General features: G+C 48.2%; 1 long non-coding RNA gene across 8 annotated transcripts in view; it reads left to right on the top strand.

The window, feature by feature from the left end:
* Positions 1 to 7: 7 nt before the first annotated feature.
* LOC107215526 overlaps positions 8 to 14,677 on the top strand; it is an 18,161-nt gene continuing 3,491 nt past the window's right edge. For 2 of the 8 annotated variants that reach the window (XR_004500347.1, XR_004500348.1), the window contains exons 1-3: positions 8 to 2,270; positions 3,207 to 6,811; positions 8,234 to 8,385. This is a non-coding gene — a long non-coding RNA (uncharacterized LOC107215526). Of the gene's footprint in view, positions 2,992 to 3,206; positions 6,812 to 8,233; positions 8,386 to 8,758; positions 11,175 to 14,677 lie in introns of those variants that run through there. The other 6 variants (XR_004500345.1, XR_004500349.1, XR_001525181.3 and 3 more) reach the window with 6 other exon arrangements.

Consider the following 14,677-nt stretch of genomic DNA (forward strand, 5'->3'; position numbering starts at 1 on the left):
CGCCTCAGGGAGCGCCGGGGCCGCAGCGGAGCTGAGGGGGAGCGGCGCCTCAGGGAGCGCCGGGGCCGCAGCGGAGCTGAGGGGGAGCGGCGCCTGCGGGGCTGGAGGAGCCCGAGGGGGCTGAGGGATCCCAGGCAATCTGAAGGAGCTGGGGGCTGAGAACTGGAATTGCCGGGGCTGGAGGAACGGTGTCTGGTGCTGCGGGGCTGAGGGAGCCGGGGGGGTTGGAGGGGTTCAGACGGGGCTGGTGGGGCCCGAGGGGAGCTTGAGGAACGAGGCTGTGGAGGAGCCCCAGGGGCTGTGGAGGAGCCCCAGGGGCTGTAGAGGAGCCCCAGGGGCTGTGGAGGAGCCATGGGAGGTTTGAGGGAGCCCTTAACTGGTGTGCACTGAGCTCAAGGGTTGCTCTGGGGTAGCTGGATAAATGTGGGCTTTGCTATGCCACCTCCCCCAGCCGTCCCTGTCAGCAGGCAGTTTGAACTCTGTAAAACACAGTTACAAGAGCAAGGAAGAGAGAGGGGGAGGAAAAAAAGCCATGCGGCTTGTTTTTCCTTAAAGCATTACCGATGATTTGCATAATAGAAACATGCAGGATCCTTTCTTGCTTTGCCTTTAAACTTGCTGCTGGTATTTGAACCCAGCATATTTTTCTCTATATTGTGCTGAAATATTCCAGCTGTTTGCAGTTTCCAGGCAGGATGCTCACACACTGCCTCTGGATTTGATATTCCATCCCCTCTTCTGATACTTGTAAAAACTGCTGCCCTGTGACCTGTTTCCCTTCTGACAACATGAAGAATTAAATTAATACAGACCTTTTCTTTCACAGTTACTCACTGCTTTCAACATTCCAGACTGTGGTGGATTGATTCAGTGCCCCAGCATACAAGTATTTATCATCTTTGGAGAAGCAGGCACTGCAAAGGCCTATCAGGAGAGATGTGGGCTGAAAATGGATGGTTGGCATTAGATTGTTATGCTGGTAAATACAGGGTGAAGTGGAGATGTTTTTAGAGTTTTCAGTGGTTATTCAGTGCTTAAGAATAGAGATAATAAATAAAAGATTTTTACAGGAGGATGCTGGAAGGGTAGTGGGAGCCAAATACAGCTCCTAGGTTATGAAGCACTCATAGGTGTGCAGGAAAGAGCCTTGTAGGACAGAGTAAAGCTCTTTATTCCACCTGTGGAAAGGAGTAGCTCAGACATATCCTTGGTGTCTTGTCAGGTGAAAGAAAATTAGCAGTGATCCAACCTCCTGCACCACTTTTTCTTTTTTCCTCCTGGATTCTCCTGAGTGGGCCTAATTTCTGTTTTCTATCACTATTATTAACCTGAGAAGTCTCATCCTCTTCCCTGGTTTGTGCCATGTGTCTCACTCTGGCAACATGAGCAGAGCCAGCTGTAGACAAAAAACTCCTGTGAGTTTTGTTTCTGTCAGAGCAGAGTTCCCAGCCCTCAGTCACTGCCAGCACCAACACCTGGGTGGTGAATCCAGCTGTAAGGATCTTCCCAAAGCAGCCTTGGGTGCTGGGAAAAGCTGGTGCCTGTCAGCTTCTCAGGATTTGGGTATCCTTGGGAATGCTGTGAGCTGGATCCTGCCTGGCAGCCCGGGGCAGTGATTAACCATTGACACTCAGCGTGCTGGTCCCTCAGAATAGCTCAGCTCAAGTTGCTGCTGACAGAGCTCCAAGAGACCATTGGCTCCACTGTTTGCCAGGCAGGAGATCTGCCTTCTGTGACCTTCCAAAGGGAGCCCTTGGGCCCCAGGGCAGTCCTGAAGGACTGAATCCCTGCTGGCCATGCTGTAGATGACACTGCAGTCTCCAAGGAAATCAGGGCTCTGGGTTCTGATGGTATGGGCGGGCCTGTGGATCGCTGGACGTGGATCTGCAAGGGCTAAATCATCCTGTGCTACAGCAAACTGCTTTTCCTGCCTCGACTGCCATGTGGTTGAGTGGTTTCTGTGGCTCTGGAGGAAGGATACCAGTGCTGGAGTTCCTGCTTGGAGTTCAGTGGGATGACAAAGGCTGTCCCAGAGATCAGCCCTGTGAAAAGGAGCTGGCTTTGCTCAGATATTTACAGCATCTCACTCAGGCAGATGTGTTCAGTGTGTCACACCCTTCACCTGTGAAACAAGGAAATCAGGGAGACTGTTCCTACTCTGTCTGCCCTCAGATGGGGCTCATGTTTGGCTTCTTTACTTGTGAAACTGCTTATTATTCATATTTCAGATTTTCACCTGTCACAAACTGTTCCAGACAAAAGCTTCAGAGGTAAGATTAAACAGCTCTCCAAGCCTGAAACAGATTTCCCAAAATCTCTTGCTTTAGAGCAGCAGGAAGGAGCAGTCTCTATCAAACGATAACAGCCTAATGCCAGAAGGCAAAACCTTGCCTCCTTACTCTGTTGACAGCACCTGGAGCTGTTCAGCCATGGGCATCCTCTGCTCTCAAAGGTGCCTGATTAGATCCTGCCCAGTTTGGGCTGTGCTTGCTTTGGCAAGAGATGGTGATCCAGATGTGTGTGTCCCATCTGGCTCCTGCCCACAGCTGGGTAGCAAGGCAGCTTCTAGGAGTTCACAATTTAAAACATTTCAGAAATGAAATTGTGTTTCAGGCCTCAGGCACACACTGACATGAGGCCAGGCCTCTGAATGGATAAAGTGCCCTCCATTCAAGATCAAAAATGAAAGGGGAACAGAAAGGCTTGAGGCAGAAAAAACAAGGGTCACCTCTTTAGAAGTGTGGCAGTACTAGAAACATGTTCAGGACTGCAAATCCAAGCCCCACACATGTTGCTGGGGATCAACCCTTTCCTGAATGAGGGGCGTGTTCTGTGAGCTGGGTTTGTAAGAGATGCACTGGTTGGGAAGTTGCCCAGCCTACCTGGACAGATGCAGGCTGAAAACCAAGGACAAGGCTGTTGCCAGCAGAGATAACAGCTGTGTGAGCCACCCCTTCATGTCCTCAGTCTGTCTCCCTTTGGATCTGTCAGGTACTGTCAGGTACACATACTCTAAAACAGTAAAATGTTAGTTTTATGTCTTTATGAATTGTTGGGCCAAGGAAGTCTCCAATCCCCTTCAAAGCCATGTTCTTATGATTTAATTCCTCTATTTTCTTCATAAAAAGCCCAAATGCAAGCTTAGAAACAGTAAAAAATAATCATGTCAGCTTTAGTCCCTCACATTGCTTGCATCTCATTCCCAGGGAGAAGGTTCCTGGTGACCAGACATGTTCTGCCTCTTCACAAAGAGAATTTCACCCCAAATTTGTTACCCCTTAAGCTCAAGAGTCAAGTAAAACCTGGCCAATGGGAAATTCCACATGCTGACCCCTTTGAAAGGACTCCTGGCATTTGAGGGAGAAGTTACTGCCAACACTTCCCTAAGGAATGGGAGCTACTGGAGCTGCAGTGGGAACAGACTCATCTTTGCCACCAGCACAGAGCAAATCCTTCTTGAGCAGACTGCCCCCATCAGAAAAGATCTGCACAAAATGTTCATAGACATGAAGCCAGAAAAGCTGAGTGAAGTTGAGAGGGATTAACAGTGAAATTTGGTCTGGCCACTTGCAAAGCTGTAAAGTGCAGCAGGATGGAGTTTGCTTTTCCATTTGGGAGCTGTGGAAGTCTGAGGAGGATGCTCTGTTTGGAATGGAGAAGGAAGGTCTGTTGATTACAGATCTGTTGTCTGGCTCATCAAACCTTTGGATATTATAAGAAATACAAGAAATACAGTTAAAAAGTTGAACAAATAAATGTGTACAATGGATAGAGATCCCCCACTGAATCCCACTGTCATCCTGCCTTGCCTCTGGATCAGAGCACTGGATATTGGTGTTTCTCCCTGCAGCCTGACAGCTGAGTTTGGGATCTCAGCTCACTGGTGCTGCTCTTCCACAGACTCAGAGTTCTTCCCTCAGACACAGTCACAAGCAGCAGCCTGGGGCTGAGCAGTGCAGAAAACATCCACACATCTGTCACCTCTCCAGAGGTCTGGGAGATGAGTTCTGCTGTCCCCAAGTGCCGAGCATTGACCTAAGAAAGAGGTGGCAAAGGAGACAGGAATAGCGAGGCCTGAGGTGGTTTTTTTTTTGTCCTCAGCCTGCAAGGCTGTGACTGCAATGTTGTGGTTCTTTGAGCCCCTTTAAGCTGAAGACTGGCTGTACCTTTGTACTAAGGAAGAACAGATAATCCTGTGCCCCACATCCACATGAAGGCAGTGTGAGGACTGTTCTTTGCATATCCTGGATAATAAACCTGGCTCTGCCAGAAATCAAATTCCAGATGTGCAAACTGTGATCTATGGCAGCAGAAACAGCACAGGTTCCTTTATCAAGCATTTCCACACACCTCACCTGAGCTATAAAATAAGAGAGGGGCTCACAAAGGGAGGGATTCTCAGTGCTTTTGGGATTTAGGAGAATGCGTGTGGCTGGGAGATGTCTGTGTGCCTAAAGCTCCAGGACTGCCAAGCTGTCACATCTCAGCCATGAATCAGCTTTCCAGCCTCAAGAAGTGAGAGATGCTCAGCAGAGCATCCAGGAAGGGTGTGAAGCATCTCAAAAACTCCCATATTCCAAACAATCCTAGAGCCATCCCAGGGAGCTGCCACCAGCAGCTGGCAATCAGGACCAAGTGCCATCACTGTGACACTGGCTGTGACACACAGAGAGGAGGGAGAGGCTGCTCTTGCTGCCACAGACAGAAAAGGGACATTTTTGAGCTTGTTTATGTGCTGTGCTTCCCCAGCTGGAACCCCTGGTCCTGTGTGAACCCCGTGGTCTGTGCCAGGAGCAAGATTAGGTTCCTGCAGACATATCTAGGTCAGTGTGTGCTGTTGTTGTCCTGACGACAAAATGACCCACTTTCCCCTCATTTGTGGAAGCAGTTGCCAATGGGGCCGGGGCATGGCCGAGCACAAAGGCACAGGACCTTCCTCCTGCCTTTGTCTCCAAGCTGGGTTCCTACAGAAACAGAGGTTTTCTCCTCCTTGCTCTGTTTATTGTGTTTCTTGCATCTCATTCATAACAGATGGATAATTAGAAATATTGTCGGGCTGTATCTGCCCCAGCAATGATCCTACCTTTGAGGATAAGGGATCCTGTGGGGATTGTGTGTAGGGCCCCACCTGGAGAAATCCACACAGTGGGATGAGCACGGGGTAGGGACAGACCCTGCACAGCTCAGGCACTGCTGGCACAGCTGCCCCATGAGCTCCAGGTAGGGAGGCACCAAGGCAAGAAGCCTGGCCAACACTTCTGTGTGCGTTATCCTCATCCCTGAGAGGGCAGAGACAGAAAAACCTTTTAGAACATGGCTCTGGTGAGCCTGTGGGAGCAGCCATAGCTGTATTTCTGTGATGTACAATCTGAAATGAGGTGAACTGGCCTGATCTGGTAATATAGGGATGGCTCCAGTGTAAAACCTGGGAAATGTAATGGTGTGGATTTTTCCCTGAGGAAGGAGTGGGTATTCCACTGCCCTGTCCTCTGGTTTGCTTTAAAGCTGCAAGGGAATCCAGATGGCTGACAGTGCATGAATCTTTTTACGAATCCCAGAATAGATAAATTAGTCACTGTTTTTAATTCCTTGTAAAAGTGCTTTTACTTGCAAAGGAAAAATCCAGTTCTTTCCCAAGATGAACACTTGTGTCCCACTGTTGTCCCTGAGATGGGTGTTACCCTCAGGGCTGTGTGTACAGGGGGCTGCAGGTTCAGCACACATGGCAAAACCATCAGCAACACTCTCCATTCCAGAGGCAGTTATTTTACAGCAGATCCAGTTCATGTTCCCTGCAGGGAGAAACGCTATTAGAGCAGAGAACATCAGCCCTGAGAATGCACCGTTATTCTGAAAAGACTGAGGTAAAAAAATGCTGGTTTGGGGAAGGAAGGGATGGATGGAAGGATGAACAGCCAGCCACTTGAAGGGGAACTGGGGAACTGCTTTGCTGGGGATGTGGAGGGCTCCCATTGTCACAGTTCCTTCTGTAACCTTTTAAACATTCTGTAGTTTGGGTTTTTTCTAAATTCAGCAGATTTTTAAATATGCTTTCTTCTTGATGTTTAGAGTATCTGGATCATTCTTTCAGCTGCTAAGGGAGTGTGGTGATAATTTTGGGATAACAGTTTGTAGAGTTAGCTTATTTCTCTTTCCAAGTTTCCTTCTCACAGCCCAGCAGAAAGGGTGTGATCCTTACCCGTGGCTGTAAGCATGAAGCAAAGTACACCTCTGTGCTCCCCTTCTCCTTACGCAGCACATCCCTTTTTACTTTTTTTTTAACTCAATTCTTCAATTAGTGGTAATTCACTCAACTTCCTCAGGTTTGGGACAGTGTCAGAGAACCAGAGTGGCTGAGGGGTGACCTGGGAGCAATCAGAGCAGTGGGTTTGAAACGTGGTGTGTGGATTGATCTGTTTGTTTTCACAACCTCAGGGCCAGACACCCAGCTCCTGCTTCAGAGACAGCACTTCCAGGGCTTCCATTGTTTTCCTGTTAGCAGGAAATGTTTTTCCTGACTAAATTTCTCTTGCTGCAATCTAAGGCAGGCTGCCTTTCTGCAGAGGAATAATAAATTACTTCCTCCCTTGCTGCAGTAGCATTTTACATGTGTGAAGAGTGAATGACAGAGTCTGTAAAACTTCTTTAGATCTCCTTGGTTGTGGATACTAGTTTAAAGAATATATGTATCTTGATCATTGGAAGCACTGAATAGAGTTAGTTACTATTATTTCCATCGTATTTTGATTTCAGACCCTGTCCAGCAGCCTGGAAAACACAGAGCTCTATTCCAGAGTTTACAGGTGTACAGGTATGGAAATACCTGCTGATATTCCTTACCTTCCTGTCAGCACTCAAGGTTCTGCTAATGTGTGGCAACATAAGAGATTTCTTCATTCCCCAGCTCCAGGTCCCCTTGTAGAAACCTGCCAGGGGAAAATGCCTGTTGATTTGGTCTTGTTTTGATAGATAATGATCCTGCATCACTTCAACCAATTGTCTGGGAAGAAGATCCATGTCTGACAGCCCATTTCTGCAAGCAAAGTGGAAATTTTTACAGGAAAATAAATTATTTCTCCTCCTCCTGGCTGTTTACACTGACACCCACAGAGGGTGGGTGAGGGGTTTTCTGGCTGTCCTGAACAAGGCACCAAACATCCTGCTAGCTCATGTGCCCACATGGCAGTGCCAGCTGAGAGCTTACACCCTGGATAAGCCATGGAGATAATTTCCTTCTCCAAGTAATCCCAGAACATCTCCTTCAAGGCTCTGGTTTAGATAGGCTGCCAGGCATGAAGGGAATGTTACCCTTGCTAAATATATGTGAGAACACATTCCCAGGCTTAAAGAACTGAGAGCTTTGGCTGTGTTAGACAGATTGCCTACGAACAGCAGGAAATACAGGCTGTGCCACCAGACCCAGCACCCAGTGTGAGGGAGCAAAACAGCCAAGCACATGAGGCACGAGGGCCCTGCTGTGGGACTTCCCTGCACAGACAGTGCACGGTGTCCTGGGCTGTGCCAGCAATCACCAGCTCTGAGCTGCCAGATGCCCATTTCTGGCCTCCTGGAAGCCCAGCTGGAAGAGCAAGGCTTGTCCCCCAGAGGGAAGCTCTGATGGAAACAGGCCCTTTGAGCTGGGCTTATCTGTTGTCTGTCTGATGCCAAGGGCAGCTCCAGCATCTCCTCACCTTCTTCACAGAACAAGGCTCCTACTTCAAAGTGTGCCCCAGCCTCAGTACTGACACTCTGAACAACACTCAGCGTGCTGGGTGTTGTTCAGAGTGTCAGTAGGAGTGGAAATGATGATGTGGGGCCATGGAGAGCAATCTGAGGGGAGCCAGTGGAATCTGCCCCACCACCAGGCAGCAAACTCTAGAGTCCAGAGCAGCACCAGTGTCTGAGTGCCACTCTGGGAGGCTGAGGAGGAATTTACTGATCAGGACTAAATCACTGTGTGCCTGGTTGGTCTGGAGTGGAGGTGGTGGCAAATCAAATGCTGAACAGATTTGTGAACAAATGTCCCTCAGCAGGCTGTGAAGGGCAGAACTGAGCTGGGATGTCCCCAGCAATAGTCACAGCACTGTCTTGCCCTACAGCAGTTTGCACCTGCTCAGATAATTTGCAGATTCCACAGCCTGGTGGCCCATAAAAGATGAGGGTTGTATGGGGTTTATAGTTGTCCTGCCTAATACACTGGAAAATGTTATCCAATAAACTCTGTCATCCACAGAAAAACCTGTGTTTCCTCAGGACCAGAGCTGTGTGGTGGCCCAGCTCCTGCAGAAGCTGCCCTGGCTCCTCAATGATCTGTCCTCAGCACTGAAGATTCCCTAAAACCTGGTGATCTGTAACATCAGTGAACTGCTCACTAAATTGTTTCAGGTATTTATTATTTCCCTTGTGCTGGGGGTTGCTGAGGTCTTCGCTGCAGGACACAGTTTGTACTGTGAGGTGCTGGGGACAGTGGCTTTTAATTCTTGCTTTAAGGTTGCTGAGCAGCTGTTCTGCTTCATTGTCTGAACCAAGCTCTTTTTCAAGCTGGTTATCCTTTGTGTAGTTCACCTCTTGGAATCCTCAGGTGTCTGTAGTGGTTGCTCAGAAGACCTTGCAACAGGTAGACAAGGGCCAGTGTTCATGCACTGATGCAGTTATTGGGAATGATATAACTTTCCTAACTATTTCTTAATTAGTTGTTTTAATTAATTGTAAATGGTGCCCACTTTTAGGATTTTTTCTTAGTAAAGTTTCTTCACAGGCTCAACTTTGATCACTAAATCACCAAAACCTCAAATTGCTAAAACTAGCACTGACCAGCTTCAATAAACAGAGCCAAAGGATGCTGAAGCTTGAATATCTGAGATCTTAAACTTATGGCACTTCAAGGACTTTGGAGCAACCAGAAGATACAGAGGAAATCAAGGCCTGGAAAGCTCTCCCCATGTGAGCAAGAGATAATAAAAGGACAAAAGAATGTGGACCAAAATTAACATGAGGAGTGAGAAATCAATAGCCAATAGAGGATAGCATACTAATTAACAAAGAGAATTATGTAACTTGGAACCAATGAAGATTGATTTTTTTGTTTGCTAAAAATAAGTGACAAAGTTTTGTATCAGGGACTGTGTGGAGGCTAGAGCTTTGTCAGCCACACACACAAACCCTGGACAGGAATAAAGTAATTCCTGATTCACTGACACTAAAAAGGCACTGTTAGGGGGGTTTGTTTATCCCAAGGATTTGGGAAACACAGAGATAGCTGGGACGGGGGCTGGATGCTGCCTATTCACCTGGGATTGCCAGGGAGGCTCAGAAAACTTGCTGGTAATTACAGCATCCTTGTGGCTTCCCTGCTGGGTGGGGACAGGACCCAGCCTGACCCGTGCCCAAGGACAGGTACATTTCCATAGGTGGAAGTGAGGCAGTGAAAGCAGGATTGGTTTGGGGGCTCTGGCCAGTGATGCTGGGAGATTGGCTCTGGGGTGGAGAAGAACCATGGGCTGAGCCTGGGGATTTTGGTTGGAACTGAAGCCTGGCCTGGGAAAGGCTGAGATCCTGGGAAGGGCCAGCATCCACTGTCCACAGAGCCTGGAGACACAGAATGAGCTCTAAGTGCAAACCCACAGTGCAACCTTTGAGCGGGGCCTGGCAGGGGACAGGGAGCACAGGGACCTTGGTGGGTGGCTCTGCTGGGAGCTGTGTGAGGAACACACAGCCCCAGTGTCCCCTGTGGGTGTCACCTGCCTGTGGGACAGGCTCTGTGGGGCTGGGGGGACAGTGCTCAGCCGTACAGGGCTCAGCTGCAGCAGTGCTGGCTCAGCTGTCCCCTCTGTGCCTCTCTTGCTAACCTCTGGTGCAAGTGATTCAAGAGAAATCACACAAACTTACACAAATACTCAATGGGTTATTTATTTACTTGTGCCTTCAGGTATACCCCCTGAGACTTTGTGTGTTTATTCTCTTGGTTCAGCAAAACTTTCTCCCTTTCTAAAGCCAAAACAACCTGAGGAAGCCACCTGGCACTTCTGCAGATGTCTGAGCCTTCACTTGTGCAAGGCTTAAAGCTCTGGGTGTGGATTTCTCTTCAGGGCTGTCACCAAAGTGCTTCAAGGACACTGATCTGGGCTGGGGAGCTCTCAGGGCTTAGGAGGAGTGAGCAGAGGATTTAAGGCAGAAGCAGGGAGCTGGTGCCAGCCTGCAGAATGACACCCTGCTCTGTCCCTGCTGGTTGCTATGGCATTTTCATTTCTGCTTCTTTGCAAGGGGGATTTGTGTTTTTTCCCTGGTTACTGAGCAAATCTTGATAGTGTGGAGGACTAGTCACTACTAATGTAAAAACAGTGATAGGGGAAAAATTAAGTTTAATTTTTAGATGGGTCTGAACATCAGCAGTAGAAAATCACAGAATGGCTTGGGTTGGAAGGGACCTTAAAGATAATCCCATTCCAACCCCCTCACATGGGCAAGGACGTGCAACTCCAATTGCCAGAACTCAGCAAGAGACACTGAGATATTCAAAATCTCTTGCTAAGGATTTCTCCTGTAAGGATCCTGGGAATTTTGGGCCATGGATGACCCAGTAAACAACTTGGTCTTTCAGGATAAGGAACCTCATGACTGCAGGTTATTTGCTGCATTATTTCACACCTATATTCTGCCACAGAAGGATCCCCCATGTTCCAATAGCCTCTTATGCTAGAAATTCTGTGCAAATTAGTGTAATTAGGATTAAATTACCCCTGAAGTATATCCAGTGGAATTTATACATGGCACTTTTTTTCCAGTTGAATACAGAAATGAAAGGATGATATAAACCCTGATGTCCAGGTGTTTGAAGGCGATGATCCACCTAAACTAAGCCTTGAAATCCAGACAAGTCAATCATACAAATACACTTTATTCAAAAGTTGGGACAGGAAGTTGGTACAGCAGTATTTGACTTCTGAGGAGATGGAAAATCTATGAGCATTTTGGGAGTATTTTTTGGTCCATCACACACATTTTGATGGCCTTTGGACAGGACAGAAAGAAGTGATTTACCTCAAGCATTGGCCCCGTGCCTCTGGATACGCCTCCCCCAGGAGGGCATCTCTCTCCACAGCCAGGTCTGCATGGAAGGATTAAGGCAGAGCCCCTCAAGTCAGGAATGTGAATCACAGAATCATTAAATAGAATCCTGGAATATCCTGAGTGGGAAGGGACCCACAGGGATCATGGAGTCCAACCCTTGGCTCTGCACAGGCACCCCAGCAATCCCACCCTGAGCCTGGCAGGGTCACAGAGAGCAGCCTGGTGCTGGGTGGAAGCAGCCCTTGGGACAAGTTCCTGAAGTGCCAGGACACAGGGAATGGCTCCCAGTGCCAGAGGGCAGGGCTGGATGGGATATTGGGAAGGAATTGTTGGCTGGGAGGGTGGGCAGGCCCTGGCACAGGGTGCCCAGAGCAGCTGGGGCTGCCCCTGGATCCCTGGCAGTGCCCAAGGCCAGGCTGGACGGGGCTTGGAGCAGCCTGGGATGGTGGGAGGTGTCCCTGCCCACCAGGGGGTGGAACTGGATGAGTTTTAAGGTCCCTTCCAACCCAAACCAATTCAGGATTCTGTGATAAAAAAAAAAAAAAGAACATGAAAACTCTGGATCAAGACATTTTGGATTGCTTGGTTACAGAATACAGCACAGTAGCATTGGTGCAGAAAAACACATTTCTTACACCTTGCTGCAGCAAATCTTCCTTCCATTTTAAGCCCCCCCTACTGTTCTGTTTGCCAGCTCAGAAGTGAGAAAGATCCCAAATAAAAGGCAATTCTGCTCCCAGGGAAGCTTTTCATACACAGAGTCTGAAATTCTTACACTGCTTCCCCTGCTGTGCCTCTTACAAGAGATATTCCCACTTTCCAGAAAAATCTGTGTGACACCTTTTAAATGATGTATTCACTGAATTAAATCAAACAGCCAGCTAGAGAAATTTCAGATAAATTAAGAAGACAAAGCAAATAAAAAGACATTAAGCACATACATGCACACAAGCATGAGAGCTCCCTCCCAGCAGCCTCTCCTGTTCTCTGATACACAATATTATGTTCATGGATATTTTTCATACCTGCAAAATTTAAATATATATGGACTATAAATAAATATATATTTTTAAACAACAAATACAAATGTATGTTTTACCATGTGAGATTAAAATTACTTCAGAACTGGCATATTCTCTCCCCAAAATTATGTAAAATTACAGAATCATGTGATAAAGTAGTACAAGAGGGAGTGCTAAAATTAGGAAGGGGATCTGCAGCTTTCCTTGGGTCTGGCCTAAGTGAAAAGTGATCACTGATGAAGCCTGTGCCAGTGTCTGAGAGGAAAGAGCTCCCTGGGGTGGGAATTGTCCTGTCTGCACTGCAGTCCCACAGGGAGTGAGGCTTAGCACAAAGCCCTGGAATAATTCATTAGCTCTCACCAAGACTGCAGGAGTTAAAGGAAATTCTTGTGTCACTTTACACTCCAGCCCACAGGAATTCCAAATCTCACAGTGAGAGAATGGGTTTAATTTATTGTCTTTTATTGAAAATCTGCTCACATGGTACATCCTTCATCCCAAAACTGTTCCCAAAACTGTGTGAGGTTTAACACGCCTTGGACAGGTGTTGTAGGTAAAATCTCCACACTGTCTGTGTCCTTCCATGCTGACTAATCATAGAGTCATTAAGATTGGAAAAGACCTCCAAGATCACCGAGTTCAACCTTAAATTTCAGCCTCTCTGCAGTTCTCATGGATTCCTTCCAGAAGCTGCAGCTCCAACTGTTCTGCAAACACAAATCTCTCTGCCTGGGCTGGAGACACCTCCCTGTCCAAACAGCACATTCACCACCCTTCACTCACCAGAGGGGATCCTGCTGTGTTTCCTTCTCTTGTGAGAGAAGGGAGTTTTTTAATTTTGTGGAATTGAGAGCCCCTCTAAGCCTGTGCTTTCTTGTTTAAAAATGGACTCTGAGGGAATGATTTTCAGAAGGGGGAAACTGAGTTTTGTAATTCCCGAAAATCTGAGTCACTGCTACCCACTGCCAGTTACCACTTTAGGAGCTCAGTCTGGCAACTGTGTCCCAGTGGGCAGAGGAAGTGGGAAATATTTGGGCATTGTCCAAGAGGAGAAGTTCTCCACAAACACTTCTTGCTGTTCCAGCGCTGGACGGGAATGCACCGTGTGTTTTCCAGGGTTTTGGGAAAGCCTCGTGCCTGAACAGGCTGGAAGTGCAAAGTGGTGCCTGGGCTGAACGTGGCTTTGCTGTCAGTGCCATTAATTCCTGATTTAATGCAGAATTCTGCCATCTCTGCCCCGTCCTAAGGCTCTTTCCCTCCCAAATGAAGCTGCAAACTGCAGCTTCCCTGCTGAGCAGCTGTCTGACCGCAGTGCAACGAGAGCAGGGAGTGCCTGATGCTTTCAGCAGCTCCAGGACTTTCCAGCTGATTTACCTGAAAAAAGCTGAGCTGATAAAGATCCAGACCAGGCTGGAAGGCTGGAAAGGAAGAGGAATCATATTCCCACAGAGGAGATCCTGGCGTGTGTCTGGCTTGTGGTGCTGTCTGGGCTCCCCAAGCTCCCTCAGCACAGATTTCTCCTTAAAGGGGAGATAGATGAGTGTTGGAATGAACAGCAGTCTGTGCTGCCTCTCTCCAGAATGCTGCCTGCTCCTGGCTTTAAGGAAAGCCTGAGAAAATTTCAGCTACTTTGATAGGAAATGGTTGACTGGAACTTCACTGCATCCTGGCAGGATCCATCTATATTTGAAGAGGACAGATATCTCTATAGCAACCAGCATTTTTCACTTGGGCAGAATCCCCAGGGGCCCTTCCTAAGGTGCTGGGTGTGCTCCCTCTCAGGTGCTGTACGCCTGAGGTCCCTTTGTTCACCACCCCTATTTTAGAAATAATTGTTTCAGTATTTTAGCACCGGCATCATCGATGGTTCAGGCCCTCTCAGCCATTTAAAGCAGGTTTTTTAATACCCAGGCAGTCACAGTGTGCCTGTGCCCTGCCTCTGCCTTCTGGCAAGCTGGGCAAGAGCGAATTTACTAAAAAGTGTTTACACTGTGCACAATTATGGCAATATTTGGAGTGGGGAACCACCCCCAAAAGAGCAGCACATGGGGAAAGATGGAAAAGAAAAATGTAATCGCTTTTAAAAAGCCCAGCAAGACAGAAATCAAAAGGAGAGAACAAAATCCCCTTCCTGAGGGATACTACAGCTTCCAGCAGAATTCCAGAGACAGGAGCTGGTTGGCTGCTGCTCCTGGTTTTGTCATGAAGGGCAGGATGAGATCCATGTGCACATCCCTGACTTGGGGGATCCGTGGCTGCAGCTGCAGCGCTCACCCCCAGGATCAGTGCCTGAGCTCAGAGGCAGGAAACTGCTGCTGGCAGCATGGAGAAAAGAGGGGAAAAACCATCTTTGTCCAGATCTTGGAATGCAGAGGGAGAGAAGGTGCAAGCCCTCAGCAGAAGCCCTGCCGGCACAGACGAGTCGGTTCTGCTCACAGAGCATCCCCCGCTGTCGCTCCTGCAGGCTGCTCTGCCTGCCAGCGCTCCCAGCACAGCGAGCTGCCGCTCCACTTTGTGCTGTTCTGTGTTCTGCAGGTTCAGGACAGCTCTTCCCATAAGGAACGCTGAGCTCTCCCCATAAGGAA

Source organism: Parus major, chromosome 28 (assembly GCF_001522545.3).
Source record: "Parus major isolate Abel chromosome 28, Parus_major1.1, whole genome shotgun sequence".
In the NCBI taxonomy this organism is placed as follows: Eukaryota; Metazoa; Chordata; class Aves; order Passeriformes; family Paridae; genus Parus; species Parus major.